The sequence below is a fragment of the Chrysochloris asiatica genome, unplaced genomic scaffold (assembly GCF_000296735.1).
Source record: "Chrysochloris asiatica unplaced genomic scaffold, ChrAsi1.0 scaffold00205, whole genome shotgun sequence".
Lineage (NCBI taxonomy): Eukaryota > Metazoa > Chordata > Mammalia > Afrosoricida > Chrysochloridae > Chrysochloris > Chrysochloris asiatica.
Window position 1 is genome coordinate 4077362 of NW_006408723.1, and position 6348 is coordinate 4083709.

General features: G+C 39.8%; 1 pseudogene; it reads left to right on the top strand.

Moving 5' to 3' along the window:
* Positions 1-3901: 3901 nt before the first annotated feature.
* On the top strand, positions 3902-4652 carry LOC102812594 (annotated as a pseudogene).
* Positions 4653-6348: the final 1696 nt, after the last annotated feature.

Consider the following 6348-nt stretch of genomic DNA (forward strand, 5'->3'; position numbering starts at 1 on the left):
TTTATTATTAATTGCATACATGAAGCCCTGATATCCACAGATAAATGTAATATTTTCCTAAAGCCGAGACTGTAAAGGTTTCAAAGGTAAAGCTTTTCTCCAAAGGATTGACTAAAAATAGTTTTGCTACTTCCCGGTTCTTTGTTCAAAGGACAAAAGGACTTCCTCCCTAAATCTCTCCCAGGTGCAGGCCATTCAACTAGGTTCCTGCAAACCTGGCTCAGGAAGACAATACAGTGGGACTCCTCCCAAACCTTTTGACCTTCCTTCTCACCTGCCCCCAACTGAGCTCAGGTGCTATAGATATGTTAATTGAGCCTGAGAAACCAAGTTGCGGGCCTGGGATTCAAAGCTGCGAATTACGATGTAAAGTTGCCTGAATGTCTGGAAAATTACGTATGTTTGCTGTACCTTGTCTTAGTCCCTCCCAGCTTGGTGTAAGGCTCCTCCCCAAAATAAAACGGAGGCACAGAACGAATCCAGGTGCATTACGACCGGCAAGGCATGCGTTAGAGCATGCAGGGGGCTCAGTCCAGCATTGCAACCATACTGCCTGCTTAGCCAAGATGTTTACTATGCAGGATATTACGGCCTTCCTGGCTGAGATGTTTGCAATGCAGGATCTGCTGATGCCAGTCCCGCATCCACTCTGGTTTCAGGGTGTCTCTTTGTCTTCCTCTTTGTGTCTTTCTGTGTACTCTTTCTATATCTTTACAGCCGCCAGATATCCCCACCTCATGAACCAAATTTCTATGTCGAGGCAGGTCCCCGACAGAATAACATCACATCCATTGCCAAAAAGAGCATCTATCTTGAAGCACAATACTGTCAGTGATAAATAAGGTAATATTCATATACCTAAAAGGAAGATCAGTTAATTCCACTATTATTCAAATATATGCATCAATCACTAGAACCAGTGAGGATGAAACTGGAATAAACAAAATCAAATTGCTAACCATAACATCAGAGATTCAAACCCACCAGTTGCTCCTCAGAAATTATAGGAACACTATAAGCTGGAACCAACTCAATGGCACTTAACAACAACAACAGGCAAAATGCTGAAACTTGCTGGAAGCATTTAAAGAAGATGGAAGAAGTACACAAAGTCACTAAACTAAAAAGAATTGATCGCTGTCCAACCATTTCAAGAGTTATCATATGATCAGGAACCAATGGAATAGAAGGAAGAAATCCAAGCTGCACTGAAGGCATTAGCAAAACACAAGGCTCATGAAATTGACAGAATACCAAATGAAATATTCTATCAAACTGATGTAGTGCTGGAGGCACTTCTTATCTCTATGCCAAATAATTTGCAGAGGCTACATGGCCAACCATTTGGAAGAGATCCATATCTGTGCCCATTCCAAAGAAAAAGGACCCAACAGAATGTGGAAGTCATTAAACAATAACTTTGATATCACAAACAAGTGAAATTTTGTTGAAAATAATTTTAAAACTATTGCAGCAATACAGGGGGCTGCCAGAAATGCAAGTCAGATTCAGAGGACAACATCAAAGTAGGGATATCATTGTTGATGTCGACTAGATCTTGGCTGAAAGCAGAGAATACTAGAAAGATGTTTACTTTTGCTTAGCAAAGGCATTCAATTATGTGAATTATAACAAACTATTAACAGCATTGAGAAGAATGGGAACTGTCGGTACCCAGCACTGGTGCCATCTAATGGTGAAGGTTGAGATGGCCCTCATGCTCTTATGATTGGCCTGAAGACAAGTTTCACCTGGTTAAGGTGATGTCAGTGATTGAGACTTATTGTTAATTGTAACTAGGACAATCCTGGGAAAAGGGCACTTAAATTGAGCTAAAACCATGTGATTCTGTGTTGCTATAACAATGCTTATACTTATGTAATCATATCCTGGTTGGTATCCTTATTCCTTGTTACTATGGAAAACTTGTAACTTGGCAGAATAATTATGACCTAATGCTAAAAGTACTATGTAAACCACATTGCTACAATAAACTTTATCACTGGCCATCAGCCTGTTGATCCTTATCTGAGTAATTAATCCTAGCCTCTCCTTTGAGTAAGCCACACAGTGGTCTGAGCCGGTCTCAGACCCCGATAGGGACTACAGAACACCTACCTAATTGTGCTTATGAGAACTCTACATAAAAATGAACAGGCAGTTGATTGAACAGAACAAGGTGATACTTAATGGCAGACAACCAGGGAAGGTGTGTGCCAGGTTCATCCTTTTACCATAAGTAACAGATTAGGGGATAAAAACTTGACAGGGAGGGCAATAAACAAGGAGGGGGAAGGGTAGATTAATAAGGAAGACAGGGGAAGACATAGGGAGGTATGCATGGGTTAAATGGATTCAACAGTCATGTATACTCAACCTTGGAACAACAGGGCTCTGTTATACAGGGATCGAGACATAGTCTGAATGGATAAAGGAGAGGAAATAATGTTAAGGTGCTTAACTGTCCTTTGGATATTGGTTGTCCTTGCCTACTACTGTAAAAATAGACATTTAAGTGAGATAGAAAGGAAATATGAATCAAGGGAGAAGAGCACAAGCGGAATGTGGGACCTTATCTAGAGAAGCAGTGACACCAGAGATGGAGGCAGAGATGGGAACATGGAGAAAGGGAGAAGCTGAGGACTCTAGATTCATGAAAAGAGAGAGACTGAGAGCTGGTGGCCAGGAGGTAGACTTGCACAATGTGCCCTTTGGTGGTTTAAATTATTATATATGCCTGAGTGTTTTTAAAAAAAGCGCTAAAATGAATATAGAGAAATACTATTTACTGATGGTACATGGAGGGGATTATAACTATTGTAATGAAACAAAGGGTATGATTTGTTGAATGTCAAATTGATGATCTGCCCCGTAACCTTTCTCTCAGTTCACAATAAAAACTTTAAATAAATAAATAAATAAACAAATAAATAAATAAATAAATAAATAAATAAATAAGAAACGAAATGTGATTACAGAAAGCTTGCAAACCAATCTTCAGTCTATAACTGCCTGGATTAGCTAAAAGTGATACAAGAATTTGCTCAGGGAAATAGGTTTCTTGTTAGGACACAGGTGGAATCCTAAGACCCAACTAGAAGCTTCTGAGGTAGGGATACTCCCACTTGAAAGGACATGCAGACCAACCTGGAGCGGCTAGAGGAACAGAAGATATTTTTTTAAAGAAAGACCAGCAGAAGAAAAAAGCAAACTGTTTAGCTGTTACAAGAGCAAGCAAGCTGTTCGTTCGCCTTGGAGGTATCAAGGCAAGAAAAGTCAGCCTATCAGGGTAACCGCCTTCTAACACTGAAACTCAAAGGGAATGCACAATCAGGCTTGTATGTTCGCTGGTGTCCACCCTGGTCTACTTGTGAGTGGAAGTGGGGGAAATGCAGCAATGAAGACATGGGCTGAGTCAGACCATGTTCCATAGACACCTGCTGACCTTGAGATAAGAGAGAGAAGAGGAAGGGCTGGCTGGTCTGAAGTTTAGAGAGACATGTGAACTCCCAAGCCCATGGACACTGACCTAGCCACTGGGGACTACAGTAGAAAGTGAAATGGCCAGCTGATCTGAAGTTGGGGGAGAATGCCCAAACTTTCAGAAAGTACCCATTTGACCTAGCTTAGATGACTTGCTGACCAGAACTCGACCAGATGACGATGAAGTTTGATACTGGAAGCAAGTGTAAATCGCTACAATATGATGAACTGGACCTTTACTTATGGATGTAATTGCTCAAAATTCCATAAGAAAAGGAAGTATCCTTCAAATCAAGGATCAAGTTTGCTTCCTCAGTACATTAGGTTGATAGGGACGGGCAACTTAGACATTGGCTATCAAAAATGGGCATCTATAGCTCTTTTTCGTGATGCCAAGGAGGCAGTTGACTGCTTCACCATGAAGCTGAACACCTCCTTTCCAGCCACTGGCTGCCAAAAACTCATTGAAGTGGACAATGAACGCAAGCTTCGTACCTTTTATGAGAAACGAATGGCCACAGAAGTTGCTGTTGACTCGCTGGGTGAAGAGTGGAAGGATTATGTTGTCCACATCAGTGGTGGGAATGACAAGCAGGGTTTTCCCATGAAGCAGGGCATCTTGACCCATGGCTGTGTCTGCCTGCTTCTGAGTAAGGGGCATTCCTGTTAAAGACCAAGGAGAATTGGAGAAAGACAGTGCAAATCTGTCTGGGGTTGCATTGTGGATGCCAACTTGAGTGTTCTCAACTTGGTCATTGTAAAAAAAAGGAGAGAAAGACATCCCAGGACTGGCAGATAAAACTGTGCTTCGTCACCTGGGGCCCAAGAGAGCTAGCAGAATCTGCAAACTTTTCAATCTTTCTAAAGAAGATGATGTCCGCCAATATGTTGTGAGAAAGCCACTGAACAAAGAAGGCAAGAAACCGAGAACCAACACACCCAAGATTCAGCATCTTGTTACTCCATGTGTCCTGCAACACAATCGTTGGTGTATTGCTCTGAAGAAACAATGCACTAAGAAAAATAAGGAGGAGGCAGCAGAATATGCCAAGCTTTTGGCCAAGAGGATGAAGGAGGCCAAAGAAAAACATCAGGAACAGATTGCCAAGAGACAGAGTCTGTCCTCACTGATAGCATCTACCTCTAAGTCAGAATCCAGTCAAAAATAAGAAATTTCTATATGTGACAAATAAATACGCTCATATTAAATCTAAAAAAAAATTAAAAAAAAAAGGTGTCTATAAAAACTCAGAATGACTGGTTTACAAGCTTTACTGAGGGTGCTAAGTTTCAGAATGAGGGGGTAAGGTGGAACCCCTACTGAATAATCTTCCTCTTGTCCAGATGGATCTGGTGAAAGGGGGTGGAGGAGGATGGGGATAGGATTGTATGATTCAATAGTTAGTAACTGTTATCATTACTAATTCTGATGGTCTCAAGTGTAAATGTAGAAGATGTGAAAATAAAAGGGGGGAGTAGTTAATCTTTCATTTCAGGATCAGAGTACTGTAGGTAGAGCCATCAAGAGGGAAGAGCATGAGTGGATCATGGGATTCTAACCAGAAAAGCAGCCACAGCAGAGATGGAGGCATAGAGAGATATGGCAGCAGAGCTCTCTAGGCCCATGGACTGAGAAAGGCTGTGTGCCTGAGGATAGGAGGCTGGATTACAAAACGTGCCCTTTAGACATTTAATCGAATATATATTTTCTGTGTAGTATGTGTACTTAAAAAAAGTGGGGGGAATAGAGATAAATACTGCTAACTGATGGTGCATGGAGGAGATTATAATCATTACAATGAGAAAAAAATATTATTTGTTGAATGTAAAACTGATGATCTGTCCTATAAACTTTCACACAATTCACAATAAAAGCTTCTTTAAGAAAAAAAGAAGAAAGTACCAAAAACAACATCTTAAACCCAAATCTCCAATTAGAAAACGAGCATCAATATAAGCTTACAGTCAACAGAATAAAAGAAATGATAAATGCTAATCAGAACCTACTCAATTGCACCTAAAAACAAGGAGACAAAAACAAAAAACAGTAGAAAGAATTAACAAGACATCTAGTTGGTTCTTAGAAAGGATTAATAGAATAGAAAAGCCACTGGTCAATCTAACAAAGAAAAACAAGAATAAGATGTAAATAACCAAACTGAAAAATGAAATGGGCAACAACATAGAAGAACCAACAGAAACAGAAAGGATAAGAAAAGAATACTATCAAGAACTCATCTGTGCAAAGAAATGTGGATTCATATTTGTGTCCATTCCAAAGAGAGGTGACCAATGAATGCACAAATAACCAAACAATATCATTAGCATCACATAAAAGTAAAATTTTGCTGAAGAAAATTTTTAAATGGTTTCAGCAGCACATCAAGAGAAAGTTGCCAGAAATTCAAGCAGGATTCAAAAGGACAGGGAATGAAGGATATAATTTCTGATATCAGATAGATCTTGGCTGAAAGCAAAGAATACCAGAAAGATGCTTACTTTTTATTTATTGACTATACAAAACCATTAGACTGGGTGAATCATAATAATCCATGGATAATATTGGGAAGAATGAGAATTCAGAACTCATGAGGAAATTTTGCTTTGCAAAGTAGAGTCAGAAAAAAAAAAAAGGAAGACTCCCAAAGATGGATTCACATCGTGGCTGCAACAATGGGCTCACACAACATAACTGTGAAGATGGCACCAACTAGGCAGTGTTTCCATCTGTTGTACATTGGGTTGCTATGAGTTATAATTGACTGAACCACATATAACAGTAACGACCATGAAGTACTGTATTCCAACAAATTTCTAAAAACACACTACCTATCTAAACTAACATGGACTGAAGTAGAAAATTTA